Below are 17879 nucleotides of genomic sequence, written 5' to 3'. Positions count from 1 at the left end.
ATCCTCACAGAAGGGAGGTTATTATTTCTTGTGGTTTGTTTGTTTGTTGGTTATTATTTCTTGTGGTTTTGATTTTAGCCATTTTGACAGGGGAAGTGATATCCCATTGTGGTCTTGATTTGCATTTCCCTGGTAATTAGTGATACTGAACATCTTTTCATGTGTCTGTCAGCCATCTGTATGTCTTCTTTGGAAAAAGGTCTGCTCATTTCCTCTCTGCATTTTTTTTTTAAGTTTTTATTTTATGTCAATTAGTTCCTCTTAGCTCCTAAGAAATACTAGTTTCAGGTGCATGATATAGTCATTTAACACTTCTATACAACACCCAGTGCTCATCACAAGTGCACTCCTTAAGCCCCATCACCTATTCAACCCATCCCCATATGCACATCCCCTCTGGTAATCATGAGTTTGTTCTCTAAGGTTTAGAATCTGTTTCTTGGTGTGCCTCTCTCTCTCTCTCTTTTCTTCCTTTGCTGATTTGTTTTGTTTCTTAAACTCCACATATAGGGAGATCATATGGTATTTGCCTTTCTCTGTCTTCTTTTGCTTAGCATAAAACTCTGTAGCTCCATTCACATCATGCATCACAAATGGCAAGATTTCATTCTTTTGATGGCTAAGTAATATTTCATTGAATAATTGTATATATTGTATACATACATATGTATGTGCATATACACACATACATATGTCATATATATGACATCTTCTTTGTCCACTTATCTACTGATGGGTATTTGGGCTAGCTCCATAATTTGGTTATTGTAAATAATGCTGCTATAAATATCAAGGTGCATGTATCCCTTTGAATTAGTATTTTTTGTATTATTTGGATAAATAATGAAAGTTTTATTTCTTCCTTGCTTATTTGGATGCATTTTATTTCTTTTTGCTGTGTGATTGCTAAGGTTAGGACTTCCACTACTATGTTAATTAACAGTGGTGAGAGTGGACATCCTTGTTTTGTTCCTGACCATAGAGGAAAAGCTCTCAATATTTCCCCACTGAGGATGACTTAGCAGTGGGTTTTTTATACATGCCCTTTATGATGTTGAGGTGTATTCTCTCTTAACCTACTTTGTTAAGGGTTTTTATCATGAATGGATGTTCTGCATCTGTTGAGACTGGGCGATAGACATTAAGGAGAGCATGTGATGTGATGAGCACTGAGTGTTATATGCAACTGATGAGTCATTGAATACTACATCTGAAACTAATGATGTACTATATGTTGGTTAATTGAATTTAAATAAAAAAAGAAATGATCATATGCTTCTTATCCTTTTTTTTTTTTATTAATGTGGCGTATCAAGTTGATTGACTTGCAAATATTGAACCACTCTTGCAACCCAGGAATAAATCCAAGTTGATCATGGGGAATGATTTTTTTTTAATATATTGTTGGGTTTCATTTACTAGTATTTTATCCACAATTTTTCATCTGTGTTCATCAGGGATATTGGCCTATAATTCTCTTTTTTAGTGGAGTCTTTATCTGGTTTTGGTATCAGAGTAATGCTGACCTCATAGGTGAATTTCGAAGTTTTTTTTTCTTTTCTTTTTCTTTTCTTTTTTTTTTTTGGGATAGTTTATTAGGAGTTTTTTTTTTTTAAATTACTGATTCAATTTCTTTGCTGCTTATCTGTCCAAGTTTTCTATTTCTTCTTGTTTCAGTTTTGATAGTTTAGATGTTCATAGGAATTCATTTATTTCTTCCAAGCTGTCCAGTTTGTTGGCATATAGTTTTTCATAATAGTCTAATATGATCATTTACATTTCCGTGGTGTTCATGGTTATTTCTCCTCTCTCATTTGTGATTTTATTTATTTTGGTCTTTCTTTTTTTTTCCTCTCTCTCTCTCTTTGGTAAGTCTGGATAGAGGTTTGTCAATTGTATTAATTTTTTCAGAGAACCAGATCCTGGTGTCATTAATCTGTTCTACTGTTTTTAGTTTCTGTATCATTGATTTCTGCTCTAATCTTCATTATTTCCACCTTCTGCTGGCTTCAGGCTTTGTTTCTTATTCTTTTTCTAGCTACTTTAGGTTTAAGATTAGGTCATTTAATTGAGATTTTCTTGCTCCTTGAGGTAGGCCTGTATCTCTGTATACTTCCCTCTTAAGACCACTTTTGCAGCAACCCAAGGTTTTGGACTATTATTGTGTTTCCATTTTCATTTGTTTCCATGTATTTTTTAACTTCTTTGATTTCCTGGTTGACCCATTCATTGTTTATTAGCATGTTGTTTAACTTCCATGTATCTGTGGACTTTACAGGTGTTTTCTTGTGGTTGACTTATAGTTTCATAGTGTTGTAGTCAGAAAAGAGACATGGTATGATTTCAACTTTTTTGTATTTGTTGAGGCCTGTTTTGTGACCTAATATGTGATCTCTTCTGGAGAATGTTCTGTGTATACTTGGCAAGAATGCATATTATGCTGTTTTAGGATGGAATGTTCTGAATATATCTGTTAAGGCCATCTGGTCCAATGTGTCATTCAAAGCCGTTGTTTTTTTTGTTTATTTTTTGTTTAGATGATCTCTCCATTGGTGAGAGTGAGATGTTAAAGTCCCCTACCTACTATTATTATATTACCATCAGTGAGTTCCTTTATGTTCACTATTACTTGTTTTATTTATTTGGGTGCTCCATACATTAAATGTAGATATGTTATTGATAGACATGTATTTACTGCCTTTTTATAACTTACTTTGTCATTGTCTCTGGAGGCTTTCTTTGATCCTTTCTTCTCTTTGTCACTTTTGGTCTTTCCTTGCATTCAAAGAATCCTCTTTAATATTCTGTGTAAGGTTGGTTTAGTGGTCACAAATTCCTTTAGTTTTTGTCTGGGAAACTCTTCATCTCTCCTTCTATCCTGATTGATAGCTTTGCCAGATAGAGTATTTTTGGCTGCAGATTTTTTCCCACTCAGCACTTTGAATATATCATGCCACTCCCTTCTGGCTTGTCAAGCTTCTGTTGAGCTCCAGCTAGACTAATGGATTTACCTTTGAAATGTAAGGACTTCTTTTGTCTTGCTGATTTTAAGACTTTTTCTTTGTCACTATATTTTGCAAATTTAATTACAATATATCTTGGTGTTGGCCTGCTTTTGTTGATTTTGATGGGAGTTCTCTGTGCCTCCTGGATCTGGATATCTGTTTTCTTCCCCAGATTAGAGAAGTTTTCAGTTATTATTTCCTCAAATAAATTTTCTGCCCCCTTTTATCTCTCTTCCTCTTCCGGGACTCCTATAATATGAATATTATTATATTTCATAGAATCACTAATTTCCCTAAGTCTATTCATATGTTGTATATTTCTTCTTTCTTTCTTTTGTTCATCTTCATTATTCTCCATTATTTTGTCTTCTAGGTCACTGATTCATTCCTCTGCATCTTCCAGCCTACTATGCATTGATGAAACCTATTTCCACATTCATTTATTGCATTCTTCAGTTCTGATTGATTTTTTTTTTTAATTCTTCTATCTCCGTTGTAATGGTCTCATTGATGCCTTCTATTGTTTTCTCAAGCCCAGTGAGTATATTTATGATTGTGGCTTTAAATTCTCCATCAGGCATGTTACATATATATATATACATACATACATATATATATACATACATATACGTATATAACACAGAGAAGAAGACAGAGACTTCGACAAAATGCCAAGATGAAGGAATTCACCTCATATGAAAGAACAAGATACAACCATGGCAAGAGATCTAAGTGAAATATATATATGTATATATATATGTATGTATATATGTGTATATATATGAAATATATATGTATATATGTATATATATGTATGTATATATGTATATATATGTATGTATATATATGCATATATATGTATGTGTATATATGTATATATATGTGTGTATATATATATATTTCACTTAGATCTCTTGCCATGGTTGTATCTTGTTCTTTCATATGAGGTGAATTCCTCCATCTTGGCATTTTGTCGAAGTCTCTGTCTTCTTCTCTGTGTTAAAAAAGATAGCTATAGACACATAGACCAGTGGAAAAGGGTAAAGAGCCCAGATATGGACCTTCAACTTATGGTCAAATAATCTTCAACAAAGCAGGAAAAGATATACAGTGGAAAAAAGTCCGTCTCCTCAGGTTCCTGAGTGGCTCAATTGGTTAAGCAACTACTTTCAGCTCAGCTCATGATCCTGGAGTCCCAGGATCGAATCCTGAATCAGGCTCCCTGCTCGGCAAGGACTCTGCTTCTCCCTCTGACCCTGCCCCTTCTCATACTTTCTCTTTCTCTCATTCTCTCTTTTCAAATATATAAATAAAATCTTTTTTAAAAAAGTCTCTTCAATAGATGTTGTTGGGAAAATTGGACAGATATGTATAGAAGAATGAAACTCAACTATTCTTTTACACCATACACAAAGATAAACTCAAAATGTATAAAAGACTTCAATGTGAGGCAGGAATCTATCAAAATCTTAGGGGAGAACATAGGCACTAACCTCTTCAACACTGGCCACTGTGACTTCTTTCAAGACATTTCTGGCCACAGCGACTTCTTTCAAGACATTTCTCCAAAGGCAAAGGAAACAAAAGTGAAAATGAACTTTGGGGACTTCATCAAAATCAAAAGCTTCTGTACAGCAAAGGAAACAATCAACAAAACAAAGAGTCAAACTACGGAATTGGAGAAGATATTTGCAAATGACACTATAGACAAAGGGCTGATAACCAAGATCTATAAAGAACTCCTCGGGGTTCCTGGGCAGCTCAGTGGATTAAGCCTGTGTCTTTGGCTCAGGTCATGATCTCAGGGTCCTGGGATTGAGCTCACATCAGGCTCTCTGCTCAGCAGGGCGCCTGCTTCCCCCTCCACCTCTGCCTGCCTCTCTGCCTACTTGTGATCTCTGTCTGTCAAATAAATAAATAAAATCTTAAAAAAAAAAATCCTCAAACTCAACACCCACAAAACAGATAATCATGTCAAAAAATGAACAGAACACAAGAACAGACTCGGCTCCAAAGAAGACATACAAGTGGCTAACAGTCAAGTGGCTAATGAAAAAATGTTCATCATTAGCCACCAGGGAGACTCAAATCAAAACCAAATTAAGATACCACCTTACACCAGTCAGGATGGCCAAAATCAACAGGACAGTAAACAAGTGTTGGAGAGGATGTGGAGAAAGGAGAACCCTCTTACCCTGTTGGTGGAAATGCAAGTTGGTGCAGCCACTTTGGAAAACAGTGTGGAGATTCCTTAAGAAATTAAAAATAGAGCTACCCTATGACCCTGAAATTGCACTACTGGGTATTTACTGCAAAGACACTGATACAGTGAAAAGAAAGGCCATATGTATCACAATATTTATAGCAACAGTGGCCACAGTCATCCAACTGTGGAAAGAGCCAAGATGCCCTTCAACAGATGAATGGATAAAGAAGACATGGTCCATATATACAATGGAGTATTCTGCCTCCATCAAAGGATGAATACCCAACTTTTGTAACAACATGGATGGGACTGGAGGAGATTATGCTGAGTGAAATAAGTCAAGCAGAGAGAGTCAATTATCATATGGTTTCACTTACTTGTGGAGCATAAGGAGTAACACAGAGGACACTGGGAGGTGGAGAAAGTTAGTTGGGGGAAATTGGAGGAGGAGACAAACCATGAGAGACTGTGGAGTCTGAGAAACAAACTGAGGGTTTTGGATGGAAGAGGGGTGGGGGGGTTGGATGAGCCTAGTGGTGGGTATTAAGGTGGCATGTACTGCATGAAACACTGGGTGTTGTGCATAAATAATGAATTTTGGAATACTGGGAAAGATTGATTAAATTAAAAATAAAAATGAATAAATAAAATAAATTATGGGGATGTAATATACAGCATAGGGAATATAGTCAATAATATTGTAATAAAATTTGTATGGTGATGGGATGGGAACTAGATTTACTGTGCGAACTATTTAATAATGTAAAAAACTTTCAAATCACCATGATGTACATGTATAACTAATATATTATATTTCAATTAAAAAAAAAAAAGAAAATACAGTTATATGTCCTACTCCTGAAAGTGATAGCCTAATGTAGAAGGAGAAGGAGTCAAGTAGTGCCCAAGGGCTGGCATTTCAAGGAGTGTCTCTGGTGTCTATCACATAAGCTCTGCTGATTTATTTTGTATCCTTCAGATCAGTCATTGGCAGAGATTCTCCTTGCCTGCTTGGCCAGTGTTTGGTTCCTGGCCTGAATGTGGTATGTTTTAACTAGGTGTGCTCTGATCTGCTTATGAAATGAGATCTGACACCAAATCCACCAGAATTGAGGTCCTGCAGAACTCTCTGGCTGGGAGAAGTGGTGTGGGAAGGGAGATCTGCTGGTATTCTTAGAGAGGAGTTCACCACACTGAGACTGAGGCAAGCCTGACTGAAAAGGACAGCCCTATCAGAACACAGGTGGTGGGGTTTGGTGTAAGTAAGTTAGGCAACCAGTGTTAGTGCTGAAATGATTACTTTAGTGACTCTGTGTTTATGCTCAATGGCAGGGAAGGAAAACGTTACCAAACATCTCCTTAGTTTCTGGAGAAGCATCTCTGTGAATGCTGCTTCTTGGTGACACACTCTAAGAGAAGTGAAGAATCTCCCCACTGTGTGCTCCAGTCATTTTTCAGATCACTGTTTTCACACTCTATGTCCCCAGTTTGTTTGCCTGTCCTCTCTCTAGGATCAGGACAGTGCCCTCTAGCCTTTATCCCAGCCAAACACACTGACTTTTAAAAACTCCAGGCTTTAAGCCTCACTGGTTGCAAAAACTCATGAAATTCAGCCCCTCTCAATTTCTAGGTCAATGGCTTTGGGAAAATGTTCTTCTTTTGCATTCCCCTGTGTGCTTCCCGCCCCCGCCCATTTTTCTCCACAACTATAGCTCCCTCCCCTCCACAACACTCCAGGTTCTCCCCTAAATTGTATCTCGGTACTTCCTTTTTTCAATGTGGCCTCTTCTTTCCCTTTTTTGTGGAGTTTCTTCTGTCGATCTTCAGGTTGGCTTCTGGGGTATTTAGGATGATTTGAAAGTTACCTACTTATGTTTGTGGGATGAGATGAGCTCAGGGTTCTCCTATACTGTAGCTAACTTCCTCTCTACTCTGTGCATTTTAATTGGGTTATTTGTGGGTTTTTGTTTTGTTTAGTTTTGTTTTTAGGTGTTGAGTCATATAAGTTCTTTATATATTTTGGATATTAACCCCTTATAGGATATAGCATTTTCAAATATCTTCTCCCATTCAGTTGGTTGCCTTATAAAGTTTTGTTGATGGTTTCCTTTGCTGTGAATTTTTTTTTAATTTTGATATAGTCCCAATAGTTTAATTTTACTTTTGTTTCCCTTGCCAGAGGAAACACAGGAAGAAAAATGTTCCTATGGCCAATGTCAAAGAAATTAGTGGCTTTGTTTTTTTCTAGGAATTTTATGGTTTCAGAGTTCACATTTAGAACTTTAATCCATTCTAAGTTTATTTTTTGTGTATGATGTAAGAAAATGATTCAGTTTCATTCTGTTGCATGAATGAGTTTTGCAGTTTTTCCAGTTTTCCCAACACCATTTGTTGAAGAGACTATCTTTTCCCCATTGCATATTCTTGTCCCCTTTGCTGTAGATCAATTGACCCATGTGAGCATGGGTTTATTTCTGGACTTTCTATTCTGTTCCATTGATTTGTGTGTCTATTTTTATGCCAACACCATTTTGCAGTTCTGCAGTATATTTTGAAATCTGGGATTGTGATACTTCTAGCTTTGTTCTACTTTTCCCAGATTGCTTTGCTTTTTCAAGCTAGTGGCTCCATGCAAATTTTAGGATTATTTGTTCTAGCTCTATGAAAAATGTTGTTGGTATTTTGAGCAGGACTGCATTAAATCTGTAGATTCCCTTGGGTAGTATGGACATTTTTAACAATGTTGGTTTCATGAGCATGGAATATCTTTCCATTTATTTGTGTTGCCTTCAATTTCATTCATTGGTGTTTTACAGTTTTTGGAGTACAGGTCTTTCACCTCATTTGTTAAGTTTATGCCTAGACATTTTATTCTTTTTGGTACAATTTTAAATGGAATTTTTTCCTAATTTCTTTTTTCTGCTACTTCATTATCAATGTATAGAAATACAACAGATTTTTGTATATTACTTTTTTGTCCTGGAATTTATTAAATTCAGTTACAGTAGCTTTTTGGTGGAATCTTCATTTTTTCTATATATACAAATCTTGTCATCTGCAAATAGTGAAAGTTTTATTTCTCCCTTACCAATTTATATGCCTTTTATTTCTTTTTCTTGTCAGATTGCTATGGCTAGGATTTCTAGTACTACATTGAATAACAGTGGTGAGTGTAGACATCTTTGTCTTATTCTAGATCTTAGAGAAAAAGTTCTCAATTTTTCACCATTGAGTTTGAACTTAGCATCTCAACTAAGTGTAATCACTTTACACTTTTCAAAATGGCTAAAATTAAAACACAAGAAACAAAAAGTCTTGGAGAGACTGTAGAGAAAAAGAAAGCTTATGCACTCATGGTAGGAACAGAAACTGGTGCTTCCCCTGTGGAAAACAATAAGTTTCCTCAAAAACTTAAAAATAGAATTACTATATGATTTAGTTATTTGACTATTGGTGTTTACCCAAAGAAAATAAAAATACTAAATTGAAAAGATATATGTACCTCTGTGTTTATTGCAGCATTATTTACAGTAGCTACTATATGGAAGCAGCCCAGTGTCCACCCACAGAAGAATGGATAAGGAAGTTTACACACACACACACACACACACACACACACACACACACACAGAAGAATATTTTTCAGCCATAATAAAAAGAATGGAATCTTGCCATTTACAACAACATGGATGTACCTTAAGGGTATAATGCTAAGTGAAATAAGTCAATAAGAGAAAAACAAATTTCAAATGATTTCACTTGCATGTCCAATGTAAGAAAAAAATGAACAAAGAAAAAAAGATGAAAAACACAGACTCAAATATTGAGAACAAACTAGTGGTTGCCAGAGAAAGGATGGGGGGAGCAATGGATGAAACAGATAAAAGGGATTAAGAATGTTCTTATCTTAGGGGTGCCTGGGTAGCCCAGTCAGTTAGGCACCCAACTCTTGGTCTGGGCTCAGGTCATAATTTCAGGATCATGAGATTGAGAACCCATGGTGATCTGCTGATCCCCTGGTCAGGCTCTGTGCCTAGTATGTTGGCCACCTTCTTAAGGTTCTCTCCCTCTCCCTCTCTGTTTGACCCTCCCTAGTTCATGTACGCACCCACTCATGCACTCTCTCTCTCTCTCACTCTCTTGCAAATAAACAAATAAAAGCTCTTAAAAAATGCACTTATCTTTTTTTTTTTATTTAAATTAATTTTTTATTTTTTATAAACATATATTTTTATCCCCAGGGGTACAGGTCTGTGAATCACCAGGTTTACACACTTCACAGCACTCACCAAAGCACATACCCTCCCCAATGTCCATAATCCCACCCCCTTCTCCCAAACCCCCTCCCCCCAGCAACCCTCAGTTTGTTTTGTGAGATTAAGAGTCACTTATGGTTTGTCTCCCTCCCAATCCCATCTTGTTTCATTTATTCAATGAAACAAGAATAAATGAAAAAATGCACTTATCTTAATAAGCATGGAGAAAGTATAGAATTGTTGAATCATAAAGAGGAAAACTCTGTGGGGTTTTTTTTTTTTCTAATCTTTATATTTGTGCCATTTTCACCAGCCAGCCAGAGGCAAGTCTTCATGAGACAAGCATTTCCATTTGTTCCAAGGTATTTTTCTCATAGTTTGACACAGTGGATAGAAAGTTGAAGACATGCAATAAATAATTTATACCTATTTACTATCTTTGCCACAAGGAAGATTTTATTCTCCCTTTTACATGTTGGGGTTCATAAAAGCATATTGAATGTGCCATGATAGCATAGTATTTGCTAGCTTAATTATTGATTTCAAATTCACTACATCTAATCTCTCATAATAAAGCTTTTAGATTAATTCAATCATTGTCTCATGCTTCTGAAGGGGAAATTGAGAATCAGGAAAGAGATTCATGTCACACAGTTAGGTGGAATTTTTACTTGACCTGAATCAGATACCTGAATCAGATAGTCTATAAATGTGAAAAGAATTTACTAGTTTTCCAAAGTTAACACTAATGAAAACTCAGTTTTTAAAAACAGAATCCCTCATACACACATTTTCAACATTATTTGAGTTGATTAGGTACAAAATATTTATTTTTTTATTTTTTTATTTTTTTAAAGATTTTATTTATTTATTTGACAGAGAGAGATCACAAGCAGGCAGAGAGGCAGGCAGACAGAGAGGAGGAAGCAGGCTCCCTGCTGAACAGAGAGTCCGATGCGGGGCTCGTTCCCAGGACCCTGAGATCATGACCTGAGCTGAAGGCAGCGGCTTAACCCACTGAGCCACCCAGGTGCCCCGGTACAAAATATTTAAATAGACACTGATAGAATTTAAAATAAAACAGACATTTTTGCCATGGAGGAATTCATGACTTCATAATAGCTAATAAAACTAGTGATTTATACATCTTATTGAGCACTGTCTACATGCCATGCACACACATATTTACATGTGTTTACTTATTTACTCTCACAGCATTACTATGAGAAAGTTATTGCTATTATCCACATTTTTCAGATGAGAACATTGAAGGACAAGGAACTTAAATAACCTATAAAGGTTCAAACATTTAATAGTATTTTGGAGATCATAGCAACTGGTGGATATAAATTCTACATGTGTAGTCAGCTATTTTTTGCTCCTTTCCCTGAAATGGAGATATGGTTTCCAAAAGGCTTCCTGCAGAACCCTGTGAAAATTCTTTCATAATCAGCCATTATGACTACATACTGCAGAATAACTGCCTTAGAATTCAAACAGAAGTGACTAACTTCTTAGCATTCTCCTCTCTTCACTCTGTCCTTCATCTTGCATATAGTCTCTAAGCAGAAGTAGAAGTGGTTGTGAGATCGATACCCACATAGGTTTCCATGCTGGGCATGAACTCTACCTGAGATTCTCTCTTTCCCTCTGTCCCTCTCTCTAACTAAAAATTAATTAATTAATTTAAAAAAGAGAAAATTTTAATCTGACAAAAAAATACACATTTAAAAAAAAAAGCCAACAGCAAGCCTCCTACTCAACAGTAAAATGTTGACTACTTTCTGTAGCAATAGGAACCAAGAAAAAGTTGCCCATCATTAGGACTTCTATTAAAACTGTAGGAGTGGGGCACCTGGGTGGCTCAGTGGGTTAAAGCCTCTGCCTTCAGCTCAGGTCGTGATCCCGGAATCCTGGGATGGAGCTCCGCATCAGGCTCTCTGCTCAGCAGGGAGCCTTCTTCCCCCCACATCTCTGCCTGCTGCCTCTGCCTACTTGTGATCTCTCTCTGTCAAATAAATAAATAAAATCTTAAAAAAAAAAAAAAACTGTAGGAGTTCGGGGAAATCAAAGGGGAGACAAACCATGAGAGACAGTGAACACTGAGAAACAAGCTGAGGGTTTTGGAGGGGAAGGTCGTGGGGGCTTGGGTAAGTCTGGTGGTAGGTATTAAGGAGGGCATGGAGCACTGGGTTTGGTGCATAAACAATGAATTGTGGAACACTGAAAAAAAAAACTGTAGGAGTTACTAGTCATTTCAAGCAAGAGGGAAAACATCCTAGAATTATTACATAGAATATAATTTAAAAATCCAAAATAATTTGTAGATAAGTACTGGAATAAATAAATGAATTTAGTAAGGTAGTTGGATATGAAGATAATGCCAAAAAATCAATTCTAATTTTATATACAAGCAAGAGAGATAAATTATAAATTTTGAAAATAATCTCCAATAATATTTTTTTAAAAATCAAGTACCCAGAAATAAAGTTACCAAACTGAACAACTGAAACAAGTTAAGATTTAAAAAAACAAACACACACACACATACACACGCATACGAAATGACTGGCCCAAGTCCATAATCTATTGAAACTCAATAATTTAAAGATATGAATTTCTTTAAATTAATCTGTAATTTCAATGTAACTTCAATTTAAAAATATTCCATCTGGGTTTTTTTGCAGAAATGTACTGCACTAGATGACTTAAAACCTTACATGGTATGCAAAGGGTCAAGAACAGCCAAAAAATCTTAAAGAAAAAGAAGAAAGCTAAAGTTGTTATACTATCTGATATCAAGATCTACGGTAAAGATGAAGTAATTAAGACTGTGTTATTTGTCTATGAATAGAGAAACTCACCAGTAATGCAATAGGAAAGTAAAGTGCATAGGGGGAATGTCTGGTCTTTTCAATATTCAAAAAAGGTACTGGATCACTAGGATAGCCACCTAGAAAATAATATGTCTTCCTACTTACATCATACTATGCAAAAATAAACAAACAAACAGAAAGGAAAGAAGGGAGGGAGGGAGGAAAAAAGGGAGAAGGAAGGAGAGAGAGAAAGAGGAAGAGAGGGAAGGAAGGAGGAAGGAAGGGAGGAAGGAGAGCTCTCATAGAAAAATTCTGGGGAATCTCTTCATAACGTAGGTTAGGCAAAACTTTCTTAACTAGGACACAAAATGTGCTAATCATAAAAGAAAAAATAATAAACTAAATTACATTAAATTTTAAAAGTTTTGGGTGCCTGGGTAGCTCAGTCGATTAAGCACCCAACTCTTGGTTTTGTCTCAGGTCATGATCTCAGGGTTCTGGGATCAAGCCCAGCATTGATTGGTCCCCCACTCAGCAGGCAGTCCCCTTGAGGATTCTGTCTCTCTCTGCCCCCCCTCCATTCACATGTGTGCTCTTTCTCTCTCTCTCAAACAAATAAATGAATCTTTTAAAAAATTAAAAATGTCTTTTAATCATTAAGACAGTGGAAAGGCAAGTCACAAAATAGAAGAATATATTTGTCTATACAAATGACTTTTATCTAGAAACATAAAGAACAATACACATGAGGTATAAATGAAAAACACAGAATACGCAGAAACTTCGCAAAAGAGGATATCCAGAGGACTAGTAAACATGAAAATATGTTCAACTTCATTAGTCATCAGGCAAACGTGAATTTAAACTTTAGCAACTACCATGAACATTCCAAAATGGCCAAAATGAAAGGAGCAAAAAATTCCAAAATTCTCTTAGAAAGCTATGGACCAACCACATTTCTCATATGATACTTACAGGATATATGAATTGGTATAATATATATATATATAGATACAATATCTTTAGAGAAATATTTGGTGTTATGTACTAAAGCTGAAGATATGTATAAGCTATGATCCAACAATTCTACTTATAGGTACATACCCAACAGAAATGCATGTTTTCCTAAAGAGAGGTACTACAGTATTTATAGAAGCAAAAATTAAAATAGCGCCAAACTCAAAACTACTCAAAGACCCATCAATAGCAGGATGGATAAAATAAATTGTATATTTACTCAATGGAATACTTGAAAGCAATGAGAGTGAATAATTTATAACCACATGCAAAAAAAAAAAAAAGAACCTCATACATAGTATGAAGGTAAGGAGAATGCATATTATATAATTTTGTTTATATAAAGCATAAAAATAAGCAATACTAATCTCTGCTGTTGGAAGCCCACAGGGTGGTTCTGTTTAGGCAAGTCAGAAGTTACTGGAAGTGGTATGGAGAGTGGGAAAAAGGTAGTTCTGGGATGACAGGAATGTTTTTCACTGGGCCCTAGCTACACAGGTGTGTGCAGTTTGTGAAATTTTGCCAGCTATAAAGAATTCATATGTGTAATTTTTTTAAAAAGATTTTATTTATTTATTTGACAGAAAGAGATCACAAATAGGCATAGAGGCAGGCAGAGAGAGAGAGGAGGAAGCAGGCTCCCTGCTGAGCAGAGAGCCCGATACGGGACTCAATCCCAGGACCCCGAGATCATGACCTGAGCCGAAGGCAGCGGCTTAACCCACTGAGCCACCCAGATGCCCTCATATGTGTAATTTTTTACACATATATGTTATACTATAATACAGGAATTCCAAAAATAATTAAAAATTAAAGCCACCACCTGGATGGTGCTTAAAAATCTCTAGATTCTGAAGTACTTAAAAATCACAAGTTTGAGTTCACAAGTCAAAGAGATTTAAAGAAAATAAAAAACTTTTAATTTAAAGCATAATTCTCTTTTATGAAACTAATTTTACTTTCTACATCTTATTAGAATGAATGGTTTATTAAAAATCATTTTTAATTAAACTTTTGCACATTATGTAATTCCATCAATGAATTTGCAAACAGGTTGCAATGAATATTTGCCACCTGGCATTGATTTTGTAGAAATAGGAAGGTATATAACAAAATTCAACTCAACATTTAGAGGTGAATTTTACTACAAAAAAAAAAATCAAATATTACTACTCTAGTTATATTGTGTCTATGAAGATTTAAAACCTAAATGCTTAAATTAAAGAATTTAGTTGAAAGCCTCTATTTTAAAAGCGCGTTTTGGGTCACTGTGATATCCTTTTCACCCCACATCATAGACAATACCTTTGGGTCCATCTATGCCCTTTAGGCTTCTACTCCCATTGCTCCATCCAAGCACCAGATTGAAATAAATATCTCATTTACCTTTGAAAATATTTAGTGAAATCAAGTATCAATCCAAGGACAAACTGTGATATACTGAAATGGATCATTAGTGCCTCCAAGCCCTTATTTCTGCCATGCTCTCTGGCTGCCCACCCCACCCCCCAACACAGACACATGCCTTTACTACCAGGTATTCTATGTGCCCATGAAGGAATCCTGTTGAGCCAGTCCTCCAGGCGTCAAGCACTCTATCAAATTCCTCCTGCCCTTCCTGTCAATAAAGGTTGTCAATTCTGTATTCCATTTTCTCAGAACTATGTCTATTTTCCACAGGAGGAAACAAAATTAATCTGACCTCTGATCATATACGTAAATGTACAATTACTGCTCTTCCCAGGAAAAATGTATCTCCCACAACAGTCCTCTAGAGACTAGACTTTTACTTTAAAGCATGATGCTAACAATGGGCTTATTAGACTTCATGGAACATCCGCAGGAGAGACTTTGTGGGCAGAAAGGGACTCCTGGTGCCCTTCTAAGAGTTTTGCATGCATGTATCTAGTCTGTGGGAGATCTTCCACAAGCCACTCATATCACAATACTTCAGTATTTACCATATTCTTATAAAAGACAATCAAAATAGATCACAAAATAAAAATACTGAAATATTTGTTTATTAAAAATAATCAAGTTTGAGTAACAATCATTCAAACTGCAACTCCACAGTGAGAGGGTAGCCACGTGATTAAATTTTCTGCATAAAAATGTTTCTGTAGGGGCACCTGGTGGCTCAGTGGGTTAAGCCTCTGCCTTGGCTCAGGTCATGATCTCAGGATCCTGGGATGAGCTCCACATTGGGCTCTCTGCTCAGCAGGGAGACTGCTTCCCCCCACTCTCTCTGCCTGTCTCTCTGCCAACTTGTGATCTCTGTCTGTCAACAAATAAAATCTTAAAAAAAAAAAACTTGATGAAAAATTGTATCTATATTGTTTTAATTGTATAGGATCTATCCTTTAAGAAGCTGATTATCTGAAACTCTATTTCACTGCATTTTATTTTTCACATTTTGGTTTTCTAATATACCCTAAAAATGCCAAGTTTATTGGAATGTTCTGACCTTTAAAATTAATAACTCAGTTTTAAATAATTGATCAGAGTGGTCTAATATCTAAAAGAATGTCTGATATAAGTTTTATCCACAATATTTGGGATAGCAAAGTACCATATTTTTTTTTTAACCTTTCTTACTTAAAAACATGATCAAAACTCAAAAGAGGGCAAAGGATCTACCTTAAAATCTTGGTATCGAAAGTCATAACTGTCAATTTAGGTTTAAAATGTCTCTATTCCTGACATTTTCTCAGCACCCAAATGAATGCTATATATATATGAAAACCAGTTTCTTTGAGAATTTCATATATTTTATAAAGTTACTTAAAATTTAATGGGAATTCCCAGTTGAATATAATCGAAGGGAGAAAAATGGTATAGACATTATGATCCAGCAGTTGTTTTAGCACATGAATGCTCTAAAGGTCTCCACATTTTTCCCTTAAAAAAGGTATCTACTCTCTCATCATATATTTATAATACAAGAGAAGAAGGTAAGATATATACACTGCAAAATATTTTATATTATTGCAAAAGGCATGGGAAGTCTACTGGTGGGGTGATGAAGATAGGAAATAAATCAAGGTCACTAGACATTAAGGTCACGGCCCTAAGTGAAGTCTGAGGCAGGAACTGTACCTGGAAACTAATAGAGATTATGGGAGTCAGTGAGACAAGTTGTGGAAAAAGCCAGATGTCATGAAACTAGCACAGGCATGAATGAGAGAGTCACTAAAATCTTAAGTGAAAAAAGCAGCCTGCAACAAAATATCTGAAATATTAACACTCCAAGTAAAATGGAAGCAAAAAAAGTCAAAGCATCACTATGTATAAGAGTATCTGCTCTATGTTCTTGTATTTTCCCTCTCCTGTTCTCCTTCACTGTCTCTCTCTCTCATCTATCCTTAAATAAACACTTTCTTAAAGCCCTCTCAAAGGATACATATGAAGCAAATAATAGCATTACTCTTATTTGCAGACTTACTTCCAGAGAAAGAAGACGACTTTGGTGGTAAGGAGGGGGGAGTGTTGTTGAAAGAATACTTTAGGTTTAAAGATCTACTATTATTATTATTTATCAATTTATATAAAAACAAAGTATTCATGTATTATTTTTTTAAAACCCAAGAATTTAAATCTATAAATAAAACAAATGACTAATTCAACCAACAAATAAGAAATCAGAAGTCACAAACCTTCTATAAGTTAGGAGTGAGTGTCCAGAATAGAGTAACAAGAAAATAGAGTTCCAGCCTCCAGATCCCAGAGTTCGCCTTCTCTTCTGCACCTCACTTCCTCTTCTGACTACATGTCCTCACAGTCATTTATTCAATAAATATTATCCGACTTACTATGTGCCTGGGACCACACAGCTGTTGGGTCTGTGCTGACGCCTGATGGTGGGGAAGACAAATAATTCTAACGCATTGCGTTATTATCTCCTTGGTGGTCCCCCCCTGCAGGCCTGCATGCAATTTTAACATTTTGCTTGTGCCCTGCAAGATGAGGAAAAAATATAGGAAAAAACCTTATAAGGAAGGACTTAGTGAAGTGCAGAGGGATTTGCAGAGATGTTGGATGTTAGAAATGTTGACCTGTATCCGATCACCTTGTTGTATAGCATGTAATCTCTAGGAAGGCCTTGAAATATTTCCAGGTTCTTTGACCAAGACAGAAGCTGAACTTAGTGAACCTTCAGTGAATAGACCTTCCCTGAACATAAGTTCCTTCAAATGGCATCTGTGGAATTTCCATGAGGAACTACAAGACTCAGGAATGCAAACAGAAACTCCCCACAGTCTGCATGTGTCCATGGGAATTTTCACCAACTTTCAGTGCCTTGATATTTCACATGATCACCAAAAGTGATGAGCAATTGCAGGTCCCCTGGAGATGAAAAATAGGTGTGCTTCTAATAATAAGTATGCTGATATTTATAGATTGAAGATTGCATATATAGGAGATGACCAGTGTGTGCATTTCCATGGAATTGCTTTCTTCTAAAATTCAGCATTTTTAGCTTAGTGTCTGTTTTAATTTCCCAGCTGGCTCAAATATAGGCATTGAAGACTTTTCCCTAAAGGTGAAGCTATTCTGACTCCCAGCCAATCCTCACCAAATC

General features: G+C 35.9%; 1 long non-coding RNA gene across 1 annotated transcript in view; it reads left to right on the top strand.

The window, feature by feature from the left end:
* LOC116600997 overlaps window positions 1-17629 on the top strand; it is a 45151-nt gene extending 27522 nt beyond the window's left edge. Inside the window, exons 3-4 of the long non-coding RNA XR_004289881.1 lie at window positions 16737-16769; window positions 17415-17629. This is a non-coding gene — a long non-coding RNA (uncharacterized LOC116600997). The remainder of the gene's footprint in view (window positions 1-16736; window positions 16770-17414) is intronic.
* Window positions 17630-17879: the final 250 nt, after the last annotated feature.

The sequence above is a fragment of the Mustela erminea genome, chromosome 1 (genome assembly GCF_009829155.1).
Source record: "Mustela erminea isolate mMusErm1 chromosome 1, mMusErm1.Pri, whole genome shotgun sequence".
Taxonomy (NCBI): domain Eukaryota; kingdom Metazoa; phylum Chordata; class Mammalia; order Carnivora; family Mustelidae; genus Mustela; species Mustela erminea.
The sequence above is the reverse complement of the archived record's forward strand: the minus strand, read 5'-3'. Positions and strand labels throughout refer to the sequence as shown.